This window comes from Pongo abelii, chromosome 12 (genome assembly GCF_028885655.2).
Source record: "Pongo abelii isolate AG06213 chromosome 12, NHGRI_mPonAbe1-v2.0_pri, whole genome shotgun sequence".
Lineage (NCBI taxonomy): Eukaryota > Metazoa > Chordata > Mammalia > Primates > Hominidae > Pongo > Pongo abelii.
This window is the reverse complement of record NC_071997.2, coordinates 80050619-80076308: the sequence shown is the minus strand read 5'-3', so window position 1 is coordinate 80076308 and position 25690 is coordinate 80050619. Positions and strand designations below refer to the sequence as shown.

The window sequence follows — 25690 nt, the reverse complement described above, 5'->3', positions numbered from 1 at the left end:
AGAACTAAATTCTAATTATGATGGTGCTGTGTCACCTTGGGCAAGCCAAACAACTTTTTTAACAAAAATAAAATATGTATTATATGCATGTTGCCATACCCTTTATGGACCCTGGTGAATCTCTGAGGGTAGACATAATGTCAGTATTGTTTTGAATGCAAGATCCCAGGTAGCTTCTACCAGCCCTTGTTACATAAAATAAAACTCACTAAACACTTCTTGAAATAGTATCTGTTATTAACATTACTAAAAAACATTGTTTTTTAATTAGCTACCATGTGTCAGGCACAATTTTATTCTCTATTATGCATTATCTTAATCATAACATCACTGTAAAGCAAAGATTGTTAGTGATATTTTATCAAAAATAAAACTGAAGATTAAGAAGTCATTAATTTTCCCAGTCATGAAGCTAGTAAAAGGTTAATATGAGCCTTGACCTCAGGTTTCTTTGCCTCTGAGACTTGACTTTATTTTATACCTACTTCCTAGCACTTTGGTTAAAAATATCTTATCTCCAATAAGAATTTTTTTTTGAAAATTCAAAAACCAGAATTTCTTTTTCTACCAACAAACTTAATATGGCTGAAAGCATTGACAGTAGAATCAGTGGCCATTTTCCATAAAGGTCATAAACAAAGAGAATGTAGAACATCTAAGAGCAGTGTTGTTTACTTCCGACTTCTGCTTATCAATTTTGGTTCATTCCCAAGGACATACTGATTTGTAACCATGTTGTACGTGTTCTTTTCTAATCTTTAAAAAATGAAGTAGTAAAAATAATTTCAGACCATTAGGCACAAAAGATTTAGAGTACCACTCAGAGAAGGCGTGAAAGTAAAATATCAGAAAATCCATTTGGGGCGGGGTGCAGTGGCTCACGCCTGTAATCCCAGCACTTTGAGAGGCTGAGGCGGTTGTATCACAAGGTCAGGAGCTTGAGACCAGCCTGGCCAACATGGTGAAACCCTGTCTCTACTAAAGGTAAAAAAAAAAAAGTTCGCCAGGCATGGTGGCACACGCCTGTAATCCCAGCCACTAGGGAGGCTGAGGCAGGAGAATCTCTTGAACCCGGGAGGTGAAGGTTGCAGGTTGCAGTGAGCTGAGATCACACCATTGCACTCCAACCTGGGTGAAAGGGCGAGACTCTGTCTCAAACAAAACAAAACAAAACAAAAACACCAAAGAAAATCCATCTAGGTCAATATAAGCTCCTAAATAGTTGACCATTATGAAGAGGAAACATGGGTTATAATGTTAAACATTTCAAGTCTTAGGGAAATCAAATAACTATATTGTTCATAAAATTTGCTTTGAGAAGTCAATACAACTTCATGATAAGTTCTTACATGTTCTTTTATGTAATAATCTATGAAATTGTCTGCCTCCTCCTTTATTGTCAGTGTACTTTGCATTTACCATACACTACTCATTTTAAGTTTCTTCCTATTTGCCTAGTATCGTATAATATTTTTATCTCTGAACTTCAGTCATCATCATCTGACACTATATGCCTTCCCAGCTTTAATTTTAACTTGAAAAAATTTATTTATGTGTGTTTGTATGGCATTTAGCCTGTTTACATAATATCAAATAAGGTAATTTCAACCAAAACTAAACCAGTCTTATAGCATCTTGAGAACAACATACTTAGATAATCAGTTGAATTTTTCTTTTCACATTTAAACAAGTATTTTTGGTTTCATGTAGACTCAGCCAATAAGTCATAATTCTGCAATTGGAAGGTATGTTTGTTTAATCTTTAATATTTCTGGGTGCCATTTATGTTCATTTTCTTAAGATCGTTTAATTACTATTATAATTTTTACCTGTCTGTTCTTCAGAAAAATGATACATTGGCTAGTAGGATAATTTTCTGACCTGTTTTAAAAGTCTTTGCCGAGATGCAAATACAAGTATCTACTCTGTGTGTATGTGTGTGTGTGTCTGTGTGTGTGTGTTTTGTAGAGATGGGGTCTTGCTATGTGATCCAGGTTGGTCTTGAACTCCTGGCCTCAACTGATCTTCCTGCTTCAGCCTCCCAAAGCATTGGGATTACAAGCATAAGCCACTGTACCCAGTCACAATCTACAATTTAAAAAAAAAGTGTGTGTACTATCTATATTTTTAAAGAACCTCATGGCAATTCTCGACTTTTAAAAAACTTTAGGCACAAAAATAACTGTTCAAACTGAATTATACTTACTTTACATTTTTCCACTCAGGTCTGTCATTGCACTAATATTTTTTTCTTGCACCTCTCTTGAATAACTAGGAAATTGATTCTTATTTAGAAACATTAACTCTGTAGGCCCCAACAGGCTTTGGTACTCTGGAAGAAATCATGGTCTTTTAAACAGAATTCATATTGCTCTCACACTTTCCATAAATATAGTAATTTATTCCATACACAAGGAAAGGATCATTTACCAAAGAGCAACATCTTTATCAAAATATTTGCATTTAATTACATAATGAAATACTATTATTTGCAAGATACTTGCATTTAATTACATAATGAAATACTATTATTTGCAAGATACTGTGATAGGCTATGCCAGGCTGTGGAGAGGTAAGGAAAAGTCAAGAAAATTCTAGTTTAGCACATAGGAGTAAAAGGAGAGACACTTTTACTTTGTTGATTTAGCAAATTGCGAACAATCAGAAAAAAAAACATTATGAATGCTACTTTTCTGGAATGTAACTTAGAGGGTTTGATTTTCTACATTTCTACTGATCTATTGTGTGCTGAGGTATATAAAGAGTTGAATAAGGGCCTGGTACTGTCCTTGGCATTAACAAACCCAAATAGGCCTAGGTAGAGGAAGGCAATTAGGTCTGGAAGGTGTTGAGGAGGGTTCTGAGAAGACAGATTCCAGATGGATTGGCATGAGTACACGTCTGAAAGGAAAAAAAGTGAAAGGTATGTTTGGGCACCAAAAATTAGTCCAAATGAGTAGGGGCCTAAAGAATACATGGTGAGATATTGCTAGAGAATTTTAGAAAGGTAGATTAGGGCCATGAGCTGGGTGTGGGCACATGATGCAGGTAAGTCTGCTGCCACTGCTGCTGACTTTGTTATATCCCAGGAATTGTGATCAAGTCTCTGGATAAAACATGTATTAGATTTCAAGTAAAAAAAAAATTCCATACTAACTTTTTTTTTTCTCTCCTAGAGAAATATATCTACCTGTCACTAAAATACATGTCAAGTTACATAATCTGTTAAGGTGAGAGCGCATCCTAAGATATCACTATAATAGTGAAATGTATTCATAAATATTTTACTGATTTTTATTGATTGAGAAGTAGAAACCACTGGTATATTAAAAAATAGTCTGATCGATTACTGTATAATAAGCACTCAAATTTATGTATTTCTGTATCACTGAAGTGTAATATGATGAAGAGAAAATGAAATTGCTATGGGAAGCAGGAGGACATACCTAGACCTAGAGGACAGGGAAGACCTCCTTTAGGAAGCAACATTCAATAGAGATCTGAAGCATGAGCAGGAAGTAGTTATAAAAAGTGGGGTGTGTGAGAATTGAGGGACGGATTATACAGCATTCTGTACAATGCCTCAGAGGGGAAAGAGAAAGAGATTAAACAGCTAATAGTGGGAACCTCAAACAGGGGAGATGGTTGTTCAAGTCGAAGCTGAAGATGTAGGATGGGAATGTTTAAACTTCACCTGGAAGTGCGATGCCACATCACTGAAAATGCACCGAGTTAGAAAACAACACTTAACTTATTGACTCATAAAACTCAGAATCTAGGTACCTAAAGTTTCAAATAAAAGCAAAATACCAAGAATAAATTATTAGATTAGATTAAACAGATTAGAAATCAAAAAACCGTCTTTGCCTCATTTTCAGTACATTTAAGATGGAATTTTCCATAAATTGGAAGTAATTGAAAAGATTAGCTGTTGTTAATAAATGAAGCACACCTCACAGAAGAGTTTGGAAAAACATATCACCAGAGTTCCACATACCTAAGTGTATCTAATTCAGGACAAAGAGATCAAGGCCTGAATATTTAGATTTTTTTTTCAAGTTTTCTAGTTATTGTGATATGTAACTCCACTGACAAACATCCAACACTGTGAGAGTCTTTAACTCTCTGGACTGCAAAATATTCAAGACCCAAGGTAACCTCAGTTATGGCATATAGAGTTCAGTTGCATTTAATCCAAGTTCCTTCACACTTATACCTATAGCTGTAACAGCCTATAAAAATTGACGTTTACAGACATAAGCCCTATCACTATGAGATCATAAGAAACTCACCAAATATTATAGATTTTCTATTATACTTTCTTAGACAGAAAAAGAAATGTGGGCCGAGCACGGTGGCTCATGCCTGTAATCCCAAGACTTTGGGAGGCTGAGGCTGGTGGATCATGAGGTCAGGAGTTCGAGACCAGCCTGACCAACATGGTGAAACCCTGTCTTTACTAAAATTACAAAAATTAGCTGGGTGTTGTGGTGCACACCTGTAATACAGCTACTCTGGAGGCTGAGGCATGAGAATCACCTGAACCTGGGAGGCAGAGGTTGCAGAGCCGAGATCGCACCACTGCACTCCAGCCTGGGTAACGGAGCAAGACTGTGTTTCAAAAAAAAAAAAAAGAAAAGAATTTTAATCCTTTTTGTAACAGCCAAAGGGAATTTTAGACTAACTGTAATTAACAAGACAACTTACGTAATCAAAAGCCCTCTGTTCTGTCTTTGAGTTACCTGATGATTTTCTCTATTAGAATGCCCTTACATTGAAGGATTTGGCATTATTTTATCATAGCTTGCTTTTCTTCATCCTCTATTTTATATTCCTCTCCAATAGCTCATATCTACCTCTTATATTAGGCCAGCTAATTGGAAGCTTAATTGCTTACATAATTAATACAGGTCAAAAATTAGATAGAGAAAATCTTTGAGTATGTGGAAATATGTATGTACACACATTGCACACACACAAATATATATACATGTTTTAAGAAAGTGTAATTCTATTTTTTAATTTAATGATTTGTCCTGAGCAACCTCTAGGAAAAGATGCATATATTCTCCTTTTAATAGTTGTGTAAAATTCTATTGTGAGGATCTAGAGACCTTTAACAAGACCGTTCTTTCTCTCTGCATCTAGTCTAACAACAAATAGCCATTTTATTTTTCTAGAAAATGTTTCTACCAGAAATAACTATTTTAATTAACAAAAAACCAATTGTATACCATTAATTATATAACTATGTCCATGTTAATGGAAGTGTTTATTTCAGATTTAACAAATGTAAGTAATGGTGCTATAACCAACCCCCTGTATGTGGGTACTTATATCTTACTGTGTTATTATTTATTTGTTTAAATTTATGCAGTACACATGCAATTTTGATACATGCATAATGGTCAAGTCTGGGCTTTTAGGGTATCCATCACCCGAATACCTTATATTATAAGCATTATATCTTAGTGTTTTAAACATAGGATAGGTTAAATAAAGTAGGAGTACATGGTGAAGAATATGTGTATTTTTAAAAGTACCAGTTGCTACTACTTTCGTTTCCCTCAGGTACTTACTACCATTGGCAATGTACGAAAGTGCTTGTATGCACGCCAGTAGTGAACTTAATTTTTGTTGTGAAATGTATTTGAACTGATGAGAAAAAAAATAGTACCTAGTTGGGTTTATTTTCATTTCCTTGAGTGCTAGGAAGCCTGAGCAAATTTATGAAGTATTTATTAATGACTCATTTTCACCCTTTATTGTCTTGACTGTTCATACCTTTTGCTAAGTTTCCACTAGGAAGTTTCTTTTAAATATGTAGAAGAATTTTTATATAAGTAAACTATTTACCCTTTAATTTTTTTACTTAAAAATATTTTTTTCAAGCCTATACTTTTAGATTCTGGGTATTAGTCCTTTGTTGAATGCATCTGCAAAAATGTTCTCCCATTCTGTATGTTGTCTGTTTATTCTGTTGATTGTTCCTCTTGCTGTGCAGAAGCTCTTTAGTTTAACTAAATCTCATTTGTCTATTTTTGGTCTTATTGCATTTGCTTTTGTGGTCTTAGTCATAAATTCTTTGCCCAGGCTAATATTCAGAAGAGTTTTTTCTAGGTTTTCTTCTAGGATTTTTATAACTACAGGTCTTACATTTAAATCTTTAATTCATCTTGCGTTAATTTTTGCACATAGTGAGAAGGAGAGGTCCAGTTTCATTCTTCTGCATGTGGGTTAGCCAGTTTTCCTAACACCATTTATTGATTAAGGTATCCTTTCCTCATTGTTTATTTTTGTTGACTTTTTCAGAAATCACTTAGTTGTAAATGTGTGGCATTATTTCTGGATTCTCAATTCTCTTCCATTGATCTATGTGTCTATTTTTGTACCAGTACCAGGCTATTTTGGTTACTATAGCTTTGTAGTATAATTTGAGTTTCGGTAATATGATATCTCCAGCCCTGTTCTTTTTGCTGAAAATTACTTTGCCTATTTGGGTTTTTTTTTTTGATTCCATATTAATTTTAGAACTTATTTTTCTAATTCTGTGAAAAATGATCATAGGAATTTGATAAGAATTGTATTGAATCTTTAGATTGCTTCAGCAGTATAGTCGTTTTAATTATATTGATTCTTCCTTTCCATGAACATGGAATGTACTTCCATTTGTTTGTGTCATCTGCAACTTATTTAATCGGTGCTTTGTAATTTTCCTTGTAAAGGTCTTTCACCTCCTTGGTTAAATATATTCCTAGCTATTTTATTTGTGTGTGTGGCAATTATAAATGAGACTGAGTTCTTAATTTGGCTCTCAGCTTGAGCACTGTTGGTATACAGAAATGCAAGGGATTTTTGTGCATTAATATTGCATCATGAAATTCTACTGAAGTAATTTATCAGGTCTAAGAGTCCTTTGGAGGAATCTTTGGATTTACTAAGTATATGGCCATGTCATTAGCAAACAGAGGTAATTTGACTTCTTCTTTTCCTATCTGGATGCCTTGTATTTCTTTATTTTGCTTAACTGACCTGGCTAGGGCTTTCAGTACTATGTTGAATAGGAGTGGTGAGAGTGGACATCCTCATCTTATTCCAGTTCTTAGGAAGAATACTTTCAACTTTTCCCCATTAAGTGTGATGTCGGCTGTGGGTGTGACATATAGAGCTCTTATTATTTTTAGGTATGTTTCTTTGATGCCTAGTTTGTTGAGGGTTTTTATCATGATGGGATGTTGCGTTTTATCAAAAGATTTTTCTGCATCTATCGAGGTAATCATATGGTTTTTGTTTTAATTATGTTTATGTGGCAAATCACATTTATTTCCTTATATTGAATGATTCTTGCATCCTGGCAATGAAGTCTTTCAATTGATTGGAATGGATTATATTTTTGATGTGCTGCTGGATCCTGTTTGCTAGTATTTTGTTGAAGATTTTTGCATCTATGTTCATCAGGGGTATTGGCCTGTAGTTTCCTGTTGTGTTCTTGCCAGATTTTTTTAAATTTTATTATTATTATACTTTAAGTTTTAGAGTACATATGCACAATGTGCAGGTTTGTTACATATGTATACATGTACCATGTTGGTGTGCTACACCCATTAACTCGTCATTTAATATTAGGTATATCTCCTAATGCTATCCCTCCCCACTCTGCCCACCCCTCAACAGTCCCTGGAGTGTGATGTTCCCCTTCCTGTGTCCACGTGTTCTGATTGTTCAATTCCCACCTATGAGTGAGAACATGCGGCGTTTGGTTTTTTGTCCTTGTGATACTTTGCTGAGAATGATGGTTTCCAGTTTCATCCATGTCTCTACAAAGGACATGAACTCATCATTTTTTATGGCTGCATAGTATTCCATGGTATATATGTGCCACATTTTCTTCATCCAGTCTATCGTTGTTGGACATTTGGGTTGGTTCCAAGTCTTTGCTATTGTGAATAGTGCTGCAATAAACATACGTGTGCATGTGTCTTTATAGCAGCATGATTTATAATCCTTTGCGTATATACCCAGTAATGGGATGGCTGGGTCAAATGGTATTTCTAGTTCTAGATCCTTGAGGAATCACCACACTGACTTCCACAATGGTTGAACTAGTTTATGGTCCCACCAACAGTGTAAAAGTGTTCCTATTTCTCCACATCCTCTCCAGCACCTGTTGTTTCCTGACTTTTTAATGATTGCCATTCTAACTGGTGTGAGATGGTATCTCATTGTGGTTTTGATTTGCATTTCTCTGATGGCCAGTGATGATGAGCATTTTTTCATTTGTTTTTTGGCTGCATAAATGTCTTCTTTTGAGAAGTGTCTGTTCATGTCCTTTGCCCACTTTTTGATGGGGTTGTTTGTTTTTTTCTTGTAAATTTGAGTTCATTGTAGATTCTGGATATTAGCCCTTTGTCAGATGAGTAGGTTGCGAAAATTTTCTCCCATTTTGTAGGTTGCCTGTTCACTCTGATGGTAGTTTCTTTTGCTCTGCAGAAGCTCTTTAGTTTAATTAGATCCCATTTGTCAATTTTGGCTTTTGTTGCCATTGCTTTTGGTGTTTTAGACATGAAGTCCTTGCCCATGCCTATGTCCTGAATAGTATTGCCCAGGTTTTCTTTTAGGGTTTTTTATGGTTTTAGGTCTAACATGTAAGTCTTTAATCCATCTCAAATTAATTTTTGTATAAGGTGTAAGGAAGGGATCCAGTTTCAGCTTTCTACATATGGCTAGCCAGTTTTCCCAGCACCATTTATTAAATAGGGAATCCTTTCCCCATTGCTTGTTTTTCTCAGGTTTGTCAAAGATCAGATGGTTGTAGATGTGTGATATTATTTCTGAGGGCTCTGTTCTGTTCCATTGGTCTATATCTCTGTTTTGGTACCAGTACCATGCTGTTTTGGTTACTGTAGCCTTGTAGTATAGTTTGAAGTCAGGTAGCATGATACCTCCAGCTTTGTTCTTTTGGCTTAGGATTGACTTGGCGATGCGGGCTCTTTCTTGGTTCCATATGAACTTTAAAGTAGTTTTTTCCAATTCTGTGAAGAAAGTCATTGGTAGCTTGATGGGGATGGCATTGAATCTATAAATTACCTTGGGCAGTATGGCCATTTTCGTGATATTGATTCTTCCTACCCATGAGCATGGAATGTTCTTCCATTTGTTTGTATCCTCTTTTATTTCATTGAGCAGTGGTTTGTAGTTCTCCTTGAAGAGATCCTTCACATCCCTTGTAAGTTGTATTCCTAGGTATTTTATTCTCTTTGAAGCAATTGTGAATGGGAGTTCATTCATGATGTGGCCCTCTGTTTGTCTGTTATTGGTGTATAAGAATGCTTGTGATTTTTGTACATTGATTTTGTATCCTGAGACTTTGCTGAAGTTGCTTATCAGCTTAAGGAGATTTTGGGCTGAGACAATGGGGTTTTCTAGATATACAATCATGTCATCTGCAAACAGGGACAATTTGACTTCCTTTTTTCCTAATTGAATACCCTTTATTTCCTTCTCCTGCCTCATTGCCCTGGCCAGAACTTCCGACACTATATTGAATAGAAGTGGTGAGAGAGGGCATCCCTGTCTTGTGCTAGTTTTCAAAGGGAATGCTTCCAGTTTTTGCCCATTCAGTATGATATTGGCTGTGGATCTGTCATAGATAGCTCTTATTATTTTGAGATACGTCCCATCAATACCTAATTTATTGAGAGTTTTTAGCATGAAGGGTTGTTGAATTTTGTCAAAGGCCTTTTCTGCATCTATCGAGATAATCATGTGGTTTTTGTCCTTGGTTCTGTTTATATGCTGGATTACATTTATTGATTTGCATATGTTGAACCAGCCGTGCATCCCAGGGATGAAGCCCACTTGATCATGGTGGATAAGCTTTTTGATGTGCTGCTGGATTCGGTTTGCCAGTATTTTATTGAGGATTTCTGCATCAAGATTCATCAAGGATATGGGTCTAAAATTCTCTTTTTTGTTGTGTCTCTGCCAGGCTTTGGTATCAGGATGATGCTGGCCTCATAAAATGAGTTAGGGAGGATTCCCTCTTTTTCTGTTGATTGGAATAGTTTCAGAAGGAATGGTACCAGCTCCTCTTTATACCTCTGGTAGAAGTGGGCTGTGAATCCTTCTGGTCCTGGACTTTTTTGGGTGGGTAAGCTATTGATTATTGCCACAATTTCAGAGCCTGTTATTGGTTTATTCAGAGACTCAACTTCTTCCTGGTTTAGTCTTGGGAGGGTGTATGTGTCAGGGAATTTATCCATTTCTTTTAGATTTTCTAGTTTATTTGCTTAGAGGTGTTTGTAGTATTCTCTGATGGTAGTTTGTATTTCTGTGGGATCGGTGGTGATATCCTCTTTATCATTTTTTATTGCGTCTATTTGATTCTTCTCTCTTTTCTTCTTTATTAGTCTTGCTAGCGGTCTATCAATTTTGTTGATCTTTTCAAAAAACCAGCTCCTGGATTCATTAATTTTTTGAAGGGTCTTTTGTGCCTCTATTTCCTTCAGTTCTGCTCTGATATTAGTTATTTCTTGCCTTCTGCTAGCTTTTGAATATGTTTGCTCTTGCTTTTCTAGTTCTTTTAATTGTCATGTTAGGGTGTCAATTTTAGATCTTTCCTGCTTTCTCTTGTGGGCATTTAGTGCTATAAATTTCCCTCTACACACTGCTTTGAATGTGTCCCAGAGATTCTGGTATGTTGTGTCTTTGTTCTCGTTGGTTTCAAAGAACATCTATATTTCTGCCTTCATTTCGTTATGTACCCAGTAGTCATTCAGGAGGAGGTTGTTCAGTTTCCATGTAGTTGAGCGGTTTTGAGTGAGTTTCTTAATCCTGAGTTCTAGTTTGATTGCACCGTGGTCTGAGAGACAGTTTGTTATAATTTCTGTTCTTTTACATTTGCTCAGGAGAGCTTTACTTCCACCTATGTGGTCAATTTTGGAATAGGTGTGGTGTGGTGCTGAAAAAAAGCTATATTCTGTTGATTTGGGGTGGAGAGTTCTGTAGTTCAATTCCTGGGTATCCTTGTTAACTTTCTGTCTCATTGATCTGTCTAATGTTGACAGTGGGGTGTTAAAGTCTCCCATTATTATTGTGTGGGAGTCTAAGTCTCTTTGTGGGTCACTAAGGACTTGCTTTATGAATCTGGGTGCTCCTGTATTGGGTGCATATATATTTAGGATAGCTAGCTCTTCTTGTTGAATTGATCCCTTTACCATTATGTAATGGCCTTCTTTGTCTCTTTTGATCTTTGTTGGTTTAAAGTCTGTTTTATCAGAGACTAGGATTGCAACCCCTGCCTTTTTTTTGTTTTCCATTTGCTTGTTAGATCTTCCTCCATCCCTTTATTTTGAGCCTATGTGTGTCTCTGCATGTGAGATGGGTTTCCTGAATACAGTACACTAATGGGTCTTAACTCTATCCAGTTTGCCAATCTGTGTCTTTTAATTGGAGCATTTAGCCCATTTACATTTAAAGTTAATATTGTTTTGTGTGAATTTGGTCCTGTCATTATGATGTTAGCTGGTTATTTTGCTCATTAGTTGATGCAGTTTCTTCCTAGCCTTGATGGTCTTTCCATTTTGGCAGGTTTTTGCAGTGGCTGGTACTGGTTGTTCCTTTCCATGTTTAGTGCTTCCTTCAGGAGCTCTTGTAGGGCAGGCCTGGAGGTGACAAAATTTCTCAGCATTTGTTTGTCTGTAAAGTATTTTATTTCTCCTTCACTTATGAAGCTTAGTTTGGCTGGATATGAAATTCTGGGTTGAAAATTCTTTTCTTTAAGAATGTTGAATATTGGCCCCCACTCTCTTCTGGCTTGTAGAGCTTCTGCCGAGAGATCCACTGTTATTCTGATGGGCTTCCCTTTGTGGGTAACCTGACCTTTCTCTCTGGCTGCCCTTAAAATTTTTTCCTTCATTTCAACTTTGGTGAATCTGACAATTATGTGTCTTAGAGTTGCTCTTCTCAAGGAGTATCTTTGTGGCATTCTCTGTATTTCCTGAATCTGAATGTTGGCCTGCCTTGCTAGATTGGGGAAGTTCTCCTGGATAATATCCTGCAGAGTGTTTTCCAACTTGGTTCCATTCTCCTCGTCACTTTCAGGTACACCAATCAGACGTAGATTTGGTCTTTTCACATAGTCCCATATTTCTTGGACTTGCCAGATTTTTATATCAGGATGGTACTGGTCTTATGGAATGAATTAGAGAGGAAACCCTTACCTTTAATTTTTTGTAATATATTCAGTAAGGTTAGTACCACATCATCTTTGTACATCTAGTAGAATTTGGCTACGAATCCATCTGATCATGGGCTTTTTTGCTGTTGTTCTTGATAAATTTTTTAAAATTACTGATTCAATTTCATAACTCATCATTGGTCTGTTCAGGATTTCAATTTCTTCCTGGTTCAATCTTGGGAGACTGTGTGCTTCCAGGAATTTATCCATTTCCTCTAGATTTTCTAGTCTGTGTGCATAGAGATGTTCATGGTAGTCTCCTGAGGATCTTTTTTATTTCTGCGTTATCAAAAATACCACTGATTGCACTTGTTTGAATCTTATTTTTTTTGATTTATTGGTTAATCTAGCTCACAGTCTATCAATTTCGGTTATCCATTCAAAGAACCAACTTTTCATTTCACTGATCCTTTGTATGATTTTTTAAAAACCAAATTTCATTTATTTATACTTTAATCTTTGTTTCTCTTTTTTTCTGTTGACTTTGGGTTTGTTCTTATTTTTCTAGTTCCTTTAGGTGTGATGTTATGTTATTAATTTTAGATCTTTCTATGCTTTCCATGTAATCATTTAGCACTACAAACTTTCCTCTTAACACACTTTTGCTGTATTCCAGAAGTTTGGGTATATATTGTGTCTTTATTTTCACTTGTTTCAATTTTTAAATTTCTGCTTTATTATTTACCCAAAAGTCATTTAGAAGAAAGTTTTTTAGTTTCCATGGGACTTTTGTGTTTTTGAGAGCTCCTCTTGTTATTGATATCTAATTTTATTTAACTGCGGTCTGAGAAGATGCTTGATATGATTTCATTTCTTTTGAATTTATTGACATTTTCTTCATGGCCAAGCTTATGGCAAATTTTGGAGAATTTTTCATGAACAGATAAGAAAAAGATCAAGAGTCCAATTTGAATCCTGAGTTTCTTTGTTGGTTTTCTGCCTTGATCTGTCTAGTGCTGTGAGTGGGCTGTCGAAGTCCCCCACTGCTATTGTATAGCTGTCTACCTCTTCTTAGTTCTAGTACTATTTGTTTTATAAATATGTGTGCTCTGGTGATCAGTGCCTATGTATTTAGGAAAGTTAAATCTTCTTCTTTATTTCCCTTTATCACTATATGATGCCCTTCTTTGCCTTTTTCTACTGTTGTTGGTTTAAAGTCTGTTTTATCTCATAGTCTTGGTTGACTTTGTTTTGTGTTAAGAAGGCTAAAATAGTCCCCCAATCTCTTCTGGCCTGTAAGGTTTCTGCTGAGAAGTGTGCTGTTAGTCTTATGGGATTACCTTTATATGAGAGGTAATTTGGTTCTTTTCTCTAGCTGCCTTTAAGATTTGTGTGTGTGTGTGTATGTTGACCTTGGATAGTGTGATGACTATATAACTTGGTGAAGGTTGTTTTGTATAGCATTTAGCATGTGTTTTCTGAATCTCTTGTATCTAGATATTGACTTCTCTAGCAAGATTAGACAAACTTTCCTGAATTATTTCCTCAAATATGTTTTCCAAGCAGCTTACTTTTTATTCTTCTCTCTTAAGAATGCCAATAAGTCATAGGTTTTTTCACTGTACATAATTGCATATTTCTTAAAGATTTTGTTCAATTTTAGAATTTTTAAAAAAACTTTGACTGTTAATTCAAAAGAATGCTATTCAAGCTCTGAAATTCTTCTCGGTCTAGTCTATTGTTAATGCTTTCAACTGTTTATTGAAATATTTTAGTGAATTTTTCAATTTGAGAAGTTATGTACTATATATGTCATATATACAGTCATATATGTTATATACATAAGTATATTTATAATACAGTTATATATGTTATACAGTTATATATATAAGTATATATTATATATGTATGTTTAAAATATAGCTATCTCATCTTTCATATTCTGAATTGTTTTTCTGGTTTCTTTGTGTTGATTTTCAACTCTTTCTTGGATCTCATTGAATTTCCTTTTAATCCATATTTTGAATTCTTTATCTGTCTTTTCAGAGTTTGCTTTAGATTAGTAACCATTGCTAGAGAGTTATGTTCATATAGAGGTGTTGAGACACTCTGTCTTTTTGTACTGCCAGAGTTCTTGCACTGATTCTTATCTGAGGGAGTTATTACTTCTTATTTTTTATTTTATTATCCTTTGGATGGGATTCTTTTATTTATTGTTTTCTTCAGGGTGTGGCTGCATTGAATGCTGTGTATAATCCTTCAATTTTGTTTATTTGTTTCTGAGTGCTTTCAGGGAGCCCAAGGCTCTGTATGGGTTCCTTGGTTATGGATAGTTTCTGTGTGGTGGCTTTCTCAGGTGCTGCTTGTTGTAGTGGTGTATTGGACATTTAAGCTGACACTCTGTCTCTTGAGGAGCTGAGCGTGGGGATGTTTTAGCAAGCTTGTCTCATGCACGAACACTATGCCATTTTGACAGGAGGTTTTTTTTTTCATTTGGCGTTGCAATTCAGGCTTCGGTCTCCAGTAATTGGCACTCTAGAGTAAGAGCCAGCTCTCCTTTGTGTAGACTGATGATCATTGGTCACACCCTCCCTGACAGTGGGAGAAGGGTTGCAAGGGGGGGATCATGTTGGGGTGCACTGAAGTTTCAGGGGAAAGAGTTAGTGGGTATGCACCAGTTCCTCATCCTGAGCAGGCAGGAACCTAATTGAATCCCTGGTGCAGGGCCCATGACCTTTAGTTCAAATAGACTTTATCCTTCGGCTCCTGGCCACAGTGTAGCTTCAGCCCATGGACACACATTTCTCCTTGGCTACCACCAACATGGGCTCAGGTTGGAGCCTCTTTCCCCAGTACAGGGCGGACAACTCTGTGGTTTGCCCGCCATCCTTTGCTGGGAGGCTGCCACTCTGTGCAGGGAGTGGGAGTTGGACTCCACCCTTTGTGCAAGTCCAAGCAGTGCAGGCTCACTTTCGATGGAGGTGGAACTACCACAAAAAGCATGAAAAGCACTTTCTCCACGTATTGGCCCCGAGCAGGGAAAACCTCTACTGTGTTCACAATAGTGCACTGGTTTCTGTGTGCATTCTTGGCTGGCCGTGCCACCCTCTTCAGTGATTGGCCGTGCACTTGTCTCTCCTTTGTCCCCAGGGAAGGTTTGTCAGGCTGTGTTTCCAGCTCTCTTAAGGGCAGCCCACACCGAGGGTTAGGCTTGGGAGTTTGCAGTTTGCTGGGGACCTGCAGATCCCCTGTGATTGCCAAAGTTAGAACAGGTTGTGGCGTATGTTTGGGTGTGTGAAGTGGGGGTCTCATGATGCCACGACTCAAGGGCAAATCAGAGTAGAGGTCCACCACAGGTGGCACGCAAACAATATGGTGTTTGCTGTTTTAGTGCGGGCCTGAGGAGTGTGGACATAACTATGAGTAATGGCCAGCTGTTTCTCTGTCACTGGGAACTCCCAAATTGTGAATGACAGTGTTGCCCAGGGTCATGAGGGCAGAGGGGCTCCCCAACAGTTTGGCAGTTAGCGGATAGTCAAAGGGGTAAGGGAAGCAGAGAAGCACCCCCACCTTCCCTTCCTTCTTGGCTCCACATTCCTTGGAGGTCAATCACTGTCATACTCTTGCTTTCTTTTTCTGCACTTCAGCTTCTTCCCATAGGTGCTCTGACAGGTCCTGGCTCTCTTTCCTCAGTTTTCCATTTGGAACGTGTGCATTCCCCAGTAAATTTTATCTTCTTTCTGAGAACTGTCACCCAATGTTCCTACTAATCCATCTTAAAAAATAAAGGCTTGGTTAAATATTTCTAGTTTTATTAGATACAATCAGAATGTGGGATATAATATAGTTTTTTATTTTATATTAAACTTTTCTATATGAAGGTGTGCACACATGTGCATACACACATAAACATACACATACCATTTTGTAGATAAAAGAGGTAAAATATGTTATTTGTTGCCAGCATAAATAGCTTTACATTGAAGATATTATATTTTCCAATTCTGAATATTTGGTATATTGTGATTAATCTTAAAACCATCGTGCCACAGACATTTAGAAATAATGGATAAAGTATGCTTTATCCAGTTATAATCATTTCAGTACCTTGCTGAGCTTGCAAGTAAGAAATCCCCAATCACCCTAACTAGAAACAATGTGAACTGAATAGTATAGTAGTGGATACATAAATTCACTCCGGAACTGATCTGGGTGTTAGAGGAGGAATCAGTCCTTGTAAGTAAGGAATTGAGAGAAAAACAATGTCCTTGGGACCCTATTAGGTCTGAGCTCACAGTAAATAGGTAGACTAAAAACAAATCTGCATCATTGGAAAAATTCTGGACTATAGTATACTCTCCTTAACTGCAGGGGATTTCAACACACACAGTGGATGCCTAAAATTGTAGGTGGTACTGGACCCTGTACATACCATGTTTTTCCTAAACATGTATGATAAATTTTAATGTATAAATTAGGCACTGTAAGAGATTAACAAAAGTAACCAATAATAAAATAGAATGATAACAATATACTGTAATAAATGTTATGTGAATGAGTTCTCTCACCCTCTCTTAAAATATCTATTGTACCATAATTGCCTTTCTTCTTATGATGATGTGAGATGATAAAATGCCTGTGGGATGAGATGAAGTCAGGTGAAATGCATAGGCACTGTGACACAGAGTTAGGTGACTACTGACCTTCTGCTAATATGTTGGAAAGAGGGTCCTCTGCTCTGGGTTATTCTGGATCATCTAGCAATGACAACGTCAATGGTTGGATGTCAAGAAGAGACAATGTTGATGCGTAACAAGTGGGTAGTGTCTACAGCATGAATATGCTGGACAAAGGGATGATTCATGTCCTAGGTAGGACAGAGCAGAACGGCATGAGAGTTCATGATGTTACTCAGAATAGCACACATTTTAAAACTTATGAATTGTTTGTTTCCGAAATTTTTCATTTAATAATTTTAGACTGGTTAACTGCAGGTGTCTAAAACAGAAAGCAAAGCTGTGGATAAGCAGGTACTACTCTTTTCATTTCTTCCAGGTCTCAAAGAAGAAGAATGAAATTCTCCTGTGCAATTTAAAAAATCAGGTTCTGAGTCCTGCACTAATATGGAGATTGCATTACTATGAAGGAATAGTCAAGTTCTTCCCTTTCCAAGATTCTACCTTTAAAAGTTGAGTCTAGGGTGGTAAAACTCCAAGGGCTCTGGCAGAAGCAAATGTCGTGCTATTTTGGATGATCACATTTCTCACCCAAGTCACAAAGAATTAAACAGATATAAGAGGCCACTCAAAAGTTGAATGTGTACTTTAAAAATTACAAACCCGTTCACCGAGAAGCAATCTACCTGGAACAAGAGAAAACAGACACAGGTAGAAGAATTAGAAACCCCCAAACATGAACTGATCCTTAACAAATGAAAGAGCACATTAAATGAGTATGTTAAGTTATTTAAATACATTAAATAAGACATCAAACCAGGTACTGTGAAATACTAGGCCTCTCACATATCTTGTGATATGATTTACTCTGAAAAATAGCATATGTGTGTTACCAATGAGTAAGTCAAAGAGAAAATAGAAAATTGTGATGTAAACAGGATGATAGATCTGAGGAAATTACAGAAATGAAAAGTTCTAAATATTTAATTAAAAAGGGTTTTAAGTGGTTATAATAGGAGCCAAAAATAAAAGAGGCAATATTTGAAAACATAGTGACTTTGATTTTTTTTCAAAAATTGATAAAGACACTAATCTTCAGAATCAAAAAACACAGTGAGAGTCAAGAAGTTAAATTGAAACAAATCCACACATTGGCTATATTATAATAAAACTGCATAATACAATTAAAAGACTCATACAAAAGACTCACAGCAATTAAAGAGAAGGGAATGTTTACTTATACAAGAACAAATTGAATGTCATTTAATTTCTCAAAAAAAACAATAGAAGCCTGGAAAGAAATAGAAAAAGGAAAGAAAAGGAAGGAAGGAAAGAAGGAAAGAAAGGACGGAAGTAATGAAGAGATGTAAAGGAAGGCGAGGGAAGAGGAGGGGAGAGGAGGGCTTGTGGGGGGGAGGGAAGAGAAAAAGAAAAAGAAGAGAATAAAATAAAATGAATATCCTGAAGAAAAGTATTTGTTACCCTGTAGTTCTATAGCTATATAATATTGAAAACTCCAAAAACAATTTTAGACATAGGCCAGTTTCCTACTCCCAAAACTTTATTACAATCCTAAATGTGCGTGGTAAGCATATTATTATCAATGCTTCAACCTCTCTCTGTTATAAAATTATATTGCAGTTTCCTCCACTACAGGTGAGATATCCTTAACTTTGAGGTTACCCATGTGACTAGCTTTGGCCAATGATAAGTGACATAATGCAAGCAGAGGTTTTAAATGTTCTTAAATGTTCTTGTGTGGTTTGGCTTGCCTCTCATGCTCCTGCTAACACCATGAAGCATATAAGCTCCAGGTTTTCTGCTCCTTTAACCTGGGCCCAGTAATGATACATATGGAACATACTTGACCAGAAACACAGAGTAAAACCCATCTCATTCACACTCCAAAGCAAAGATGCCCCGATTGACCCAGGTTCAGGAATTAGAAAAGTAAATATTGTTGTAGGACATTGAAGTTACTGGAGAAATTGCTGATTAACACAGTGTGTTTCAGGAAGATGGAAAGGGACCTTGAACACAACAAAAGGAGTGGGATGAAGAAATGACGGTGAGCAAATATTTGGTGAATATTTGAGAAAATTCAAACAAACATGAACTTCATAAGACAACAAAATAATTTGTTATAATTTGTTATGATTTGACAACAATATTATTTGTGTCATATGAGAAGGAGACAGAAATGCAATTCTATGTAGGCCAAGCCACAAAGGCTGGTTTTAAATTAATAGTAATAAAATACTGGATATTACCAAGTTTACCTGCAAACCAGCAAGAATACAACATAATATTACGCACACATGAGAATACTCCTGGACAGTGGTGCACATGGGATTAACTTCCTGGTACATCCTTTATTGCTCTCAAAGTCATGGCCAAAGCTCAGTGTCTATGCTGCCTGTATTAAACTGGGATTCAAGGAATTAGAGGCACACAGAAGCACGTGCTTACAGCTTTTTATTTGAGGTAGTGGGGTAGGCTTATTTAAGGATTTAAGGATTCATATGATTAGAAGATATTTTTGCTGCAACATAGTAACATTACACATTTTTTGCACTGTATTTTCTGCTGAATTACCTGGCTTATGTGAAGTTTGAGGACAGCTGATCTAGTCAGTCTACTTCTAAATCAATCCTGACATTCTCAGGATATGAAATTTAAGGCAGCTAATAATTAATGAAAAGACATACACTTACATTTGTTACTTTTAATTTATGGTTAAAATTGAGGCTTTCCCACTTAGATTTATTGCTTCTTACTTGCTAATTTTGTCCTTTTTTTAGCTTTATCATGATTATGTTTGTTTTCTTACAAATTCTTGTTAATTTAGCTGTCTATTCAGTCTAGTGATGATTTTCTCCTTTCCCCCAAAGTTATAATGAAATTATATTTCTGTATTAATGCACCAACAATAAATTATGACTGTATACCACTCTCACTCTAAAGCAAGGCATTATACTTCCAGACCCAGTTCCCTACAAGATGAGAATTTAAGATAACTGTACATCCATTCCAAACCCTGAGTTTACTTGATATAATTTAGTTATTAGGTTCTAGTTATAAAATGTTTCATCTGTTTCAAATAATCTTATAAAGAAATAAAAATTTCTAAGTCATATTTTCATCATACATTTATATTTCACTATGTATAATCAAATTAAAATTGAGTATATTTATTATTGACTACAAATTAGAATATATTTTATAGTATGAATTTGTGTGCCTTTTCTTAGAGTACATTCACAGTGCATTCTTGTCTTCTGTGGTTGCCCCTCAGCAAAGAATGACACGTTTTAACCTGTACAGAATATTTTAAAATTCATTTACTTTAAGCAGTCTTTATTTATTATTTTATCATTTTCAAGCTTGCAGTGCTGCACATGAGAAACATAATTTTTTTCTGGATTCTTGCTTCTTTGCATATAATGTGTTCTTTCTGTAAGTAATCTTATATAATTTTTTTTTTTATTCTTGGGGCCCAAAAGTTTCTCTAGAATATACAGAACAGTACTGTTTAGATCAGTGCTGTTTAGTTTCAGTGCTATTTAGATTCAGTAAATTTCAGTACTGTTTAGATTCAGTAAACCCTTTCTACACTGAAGTTTGAACCTCAAATTACCTCTCAAGTTAAAAGTATATTATTTCTAATAATAAACACTAAAATTTTAATAATTTATTTTGCTCTCTTTCCCTTCTGTCTGGAATTTTTATTATTTACATTACTGGTTTCCTTGACTTATCCATAAGTTTTCATTTGTGAAATTATTTTCTTTTTTCAGACCTCTGCTATAAGGTGTTTTCTTCATGTGATATGCTAGAATTTTAATTTGTCCTCAGCAATGTTTTTTTCTGTCCTCGTTTGTTAAATGTTTATATTTGAAAGTCATATATTTAGATCTATAAATTAATTTTTGTGTTCTTATTGTATCACTCTGACATTTAATTTTTTTTGGTTAAAATTTTTGTTTTTCACTTTTATTGTTTAAGCTCCATAGGTGCGACGTGTCCTAGTTGTTCATCTTGATCTTTATGCTTCACATGGCTGAAGCTTCTTAGAAGGATTATATAATGTATTTAAATCTACTCTTGGTTATGTATTTCATCAGCAGGTATAGAGATCAGGCTCAGTGTCATGTCTTGTGGTATAAAATGGAGGCTACAGCTATGGTTATATTTGTCTGTTGGTTTTTCTTTGGAATTAATTAAGTAATTATTCATTTAGTGGATCTGTGAACCTTTTGCTAAGGCATTAGGGACAGACTTCTTCTCTTTTCTAGGTTTTTCTACATATACTCAGGGAAGAGGCATTCCCATCCTAACCTCATGTATCAGTACCAGTGCATTTCATATGAGCAGTTCCTCTGCAGATCTAGTAGCGTTAGCCAGTCAGGCAGGTTTTCCAAGTGCCTCCTACAACAAGACAGCTGGTGAAGCCTCTCTCTGGGCAAATTCAATAGCCCTTGCCATCTGCACTCTTTAGAGCCATGAATTCCCTACTTGTACCCCATAGGAAAAGAAAGAATTTTCCTCTGCTGCTGGTCCCATACCTCCCACCCAGCACCCCTAAGATAAAACCTCACAATAGAAAAGCAGAAGGAAATCCTGCTCTGTTGGCCCATGCAGTCTGAAAAAATATTAACATAGCTTCAGTTACATACCATTTGGAACACACCATATGCTGAACCATGATAATTAGCCCAACTTGGATACTGAAAAATCTGAAGCTCTGTAAATTTTGGATAATGTCAAGAAAAGGGAGAGAAAGAGGAAACAAAACCAGAAAACATATGCTAGCAAAGCACTAGAAAGTTAAATGATGGAAGGCCAGGACCATATTCAAAATTATTCTGAAGAGAGAATGTTTGCCTTTTCTTGATGAATATTTTTTAAATTTAGAGATTGTACTTGGTTTTAATTTTACAAGTTACACCTGCTGGATAAAATATCTTGCTTTTACTTGTTTCAGTATCTATTTTAGGAAATTAAAAGTTCAAAGGAATTTCATTTCACTGGGGATAAAATACAACTAATGGAGGAACAAAAGATCAACATCTTACCCCAATTCTTCTGGGTTTTTTTCTGTTTATACAATTAAAATGAAATTAAAATGTGTCTAATAGTATTCACATGTTTATATAGTCATAACTTGGTCTCTTTTATACACATGCCTGATGAGTTATTATAGAAAAATTTATATGCCCAAACTGTTTAAAATGATTTCTTTGCCCATATAGGAGGACATCTAGTCTTTAGTCCAAAACAGGCCAAATCTTATATATGAGGCTTTAGATTACTGTTTGAAAACATAAATGTAAACAATGTAAAAACATCAACTTATAGATTTTGAAATTCAATACCAACACACATATAGATATCTTTCAAAAAGTTAGTGTTTTGTAATACAATTCATACGTGCTTTGAATTTAGACAGTCTAGAGCTAAAGAATTCCTTCTTTACATAGAGATTAGCTGCACGGTTCTGTTGAGTGCAGGCCCGGGCCCTTAGCACCAGACACATGTATTCTGATTTAGTTGATCTAGAATATGATACAGATGGTTCACGGGGGGGTGACCACACAATTTATTGTTTGAATTGAGTCATTTTTGAAAGTCAAAGGAGAGGCATTAACATTTATAACGCAAATCATCGTAAATCACACTGCATGGTCACACACAGACTACAAACTGAGAAACCTTGCTTTACTCAAGGTGGTGTAAAGTGACTTCTAGTGTGTTATGGAAATCAAATACAGAAACTAAATAGAAAAATATAATGCTGTGGAGTAATGTTTCAAGGTGTTTCTTCTTCCTTTTCCCTTTCTTGCACTGGAATAAGCAGAAGGACTCACTGAGTGCCAAACTTGTGCCTGCACAAAACGAGGCTGCTCCAGCTGGATGCTGCAGCTCTTCCCCTGTCCTGTTCTGAGCCCCCACCTTACTACTCACAGCTGCCTCTTCTCTAGAGGAGCATTATACTGCCTTGAAGCTCTTTTCTGATTTCTTTCCAAAGTTTAAAAAATGTTGACTTTTCACATATTGCTGTGATACCATCAGCACTCACTGACTCAAGAGATACTCTTTGATCCATACAGAAATAGTGAGAGTGCCCCTTTCCCAGCCTCTGGGCCCCAAAATAACCTTATCTATGTCCTCATCATCAACAAGTCTCCACATTTCATTCCAGCCTGGAATTCCTGGGCTCAAGTAATCCTCTCGCCTCAGCCTCCCAAATAGCTGGGACCACAGGCGCATGCTACGATGCGCAGCTACGTTTTTTGGTTTTTATTTACTGTAGAGACTGGGTCTTGCTGTGTTGCTCAGACTAGTTTCAAACTTCTGGCCTCAATTGATCCTCTTGTCTTGGCTACCCAAACTGCTGGGATTACAGGCATGAGCTACTGCACCCAGCCGTATTTTAAAGCTAAATAGGGTTCAGTTTATTCCCTCAAGACATTAATATTTTACTAGAAAAATATTTTTAAACAAATAAAAACAATACAAAATTGAATAGGAGAAAAGTAACAAAGTTTTATGAGATTTTTATAGAAAAAATGTAACTTCAGCTGAAGGGTGAGGATAAGAAAAGTACTTAGAAAATACTAGGTGGTTTTTTTTGTTTGTTTGTTTTTTGTTTTGAGACAGAGTCTTCCTCTGTGGCCCAGGCTGGCGGGCAGTGGTGCGATCTCGGCTCACTGTAACCTCTGCCTCCCAGGTTCAAGCAATTCTCCTGCCTCAGTCTCCAGACTAGCTGGGATTACAGGTGCCCACCACCATGCCCAGCTAATTTTTGTATTTTTAGTAGAGACGGGGTTTTACCATGTTGGCCAGGCTGGTCTTGAACTCCTGATCTCGTGATCCACCCACCTCGGCTTCCCAAAGTGCTGGGATTATAGGCATGAGCCACTGCACCTGGCCTAATACTAGGATATTTAATGTAAGTTATGAAAGATGGGTTAGATTCCGGGAGGATGGCCATGCTAAACAGAAAAATAAAATAAAGAACTATCATGGAGAAGTAAGTTGAGGTTCCTCTTCAGGCAATAACAACTAGTATTAATTTGTACTCACTAAAGCATCAAGCTGATTACTGAGCAGTAAACAGATTATGCAAGAGTAGCTTTGAATGAGTAAAGACAGCCACATATTTGTGCACAGGTTTATTGTTTTTCAAAGTGTTTTCTGCCACCTAGTATACTTGGCTTTCTGTTTACACTTTCAGAAAAGAGTACATTTTTAGTAAAATTCTATTTTGCAGTGTGAATCTTTTTGTTTGTTTTCCTTTCCAAGTTTGGAAGCAGAAGAGAGACAAGGGAGTAGGCAGATGGAGAAACAAATATTGACTTTATTACTAAATAAATCTGGTATTGGAATAGGATTCCTAAAGCTGAGTCCCAAAATTAGACTGATTTGCTGTTCTAACAGAAACCAGAAGATTCAGTGAGAAGCGTCAGAAGCATCTCCCTAACATGAGAAATGAAACTTTTGAAAACATCACCAAAGTTGTTCCTGTCTTGTACTACAGGACCCTCTCTACTGACTCAAGATCTCAGGAGAAATCATGACTCCTCTCGCCTCACCTGGCTGAACCACCTGGATGTCTTTCCATCATTCTCTGTCTATTATTATCCTGTATAATGACCTTCTTCCTTATATGTGTTCAGGAACTGCAAAAAAAAAAAAAAATCTTCTAGATGTATATTATTTCTCTCTTTTTAAAAATTGTAAGTACTCAGAACAATATCAAGAAAAACAAAAAAAGCAAAGCTTCTTTATAGCTAGAAGCTATAGAAGTTTTAGAAACTTCCCTGCAATTCTGAAGTGTTTGTGATATTGTGTATTGTTACAATAATACACAATATTATTAAAGTATATGTGATATTGTGTATTGTTTACCCTGTGGTGCTATATATGAATTTGTGTTTGAAGCTATTCTTTACATTTTAATAAAATGTCATCAATATGTAGAGAAAATAATTTTCCTAGGTATCACTGGAGATTCAAAATTTACCTCATATGAATACATTATTTTAGGGGACAATATTTATGCAGCCAGATAGAGAATAAATTGGCTAGAAAGATTGGGATGAGCAGGCATTAAACATCACATTCAGCTCTTAGTGCCCGAATTTCAGACTATTTTCAGGGACAGCATTACTAAAGGACTATTTCAGAAGAATAAGACACTATACCAGAAATGGAAGAGAAAGCTTGCTTTTTTTTTTCCCAGCATAAGCTTTTATCCTACCTATAACCTGATTAAGCATCAATGTTACCTAAGGAGTTGTCGATACAGTATTTATGTTGAAGCATCATTCCTGACCTAGTAAATGATTTTTTTTTTCCCTGCCAGTGGGAGTATTCAGATGGAGAAATTATGGAGTCTTGCCTGTTTAGGTTTGAAGATTTTAACTTCTGTGTTTAGTCTCAAAACATATAGAAACTATTGAAACACTTCTCGTATTCCCTAATCCAAAGTGAACTTCCTGCCTGGTTTTCTATAACTACATCCAAACCTTCTTAACCCTGAGTAAACTCATTATATTCACATGTATATCTTTTTCTTTCATATTTTTAAGAGTCATCAGTTAATACCACCATTGTTTTATTTAAAAATGAGACTCCCACTATGTTCTTTATGAGTAGTTCATACTCTTGATTTAATCCCCAAATCCTCTGGCATCTTTCCCTGCAATCTGAAGTTGGAGAAAACTATAGTTACTGAGTCACATTAAAGCTATGATAGTTCACATTTGATTTTCACCTCATTTTATAGATGCACAGCCTGAGAACTATCTAGTAATTCTGAATCCATTGCATC

At 36.1% G+C, this 25690-nt stretch overlaps 2 long non-coding RNA genes across 2 annotated transcripts in view; both read left to right on the top strand.

The window, feature by feature from the left end:
* LOC129057704 (uncharacterized) overlaps positions 1–25690 on the top strand; it is a 1380833-nt gene that overhangs the window by 1338213 nt on the left and 16930 nt on the right. The gene's annotated exons all lie outside the window — the stretch shown is intronic.
* Positions 720–24792, top strand: LOC112132027 (uncharacterized). Its single transcript, XR_002913854.3, has 3 exons — positions 720–737; positions 3177–3230; positions 24128–24792. It is a non-coding gene; the product is annotated as an uncharacterized LOC112132027 (long non-coding RNA).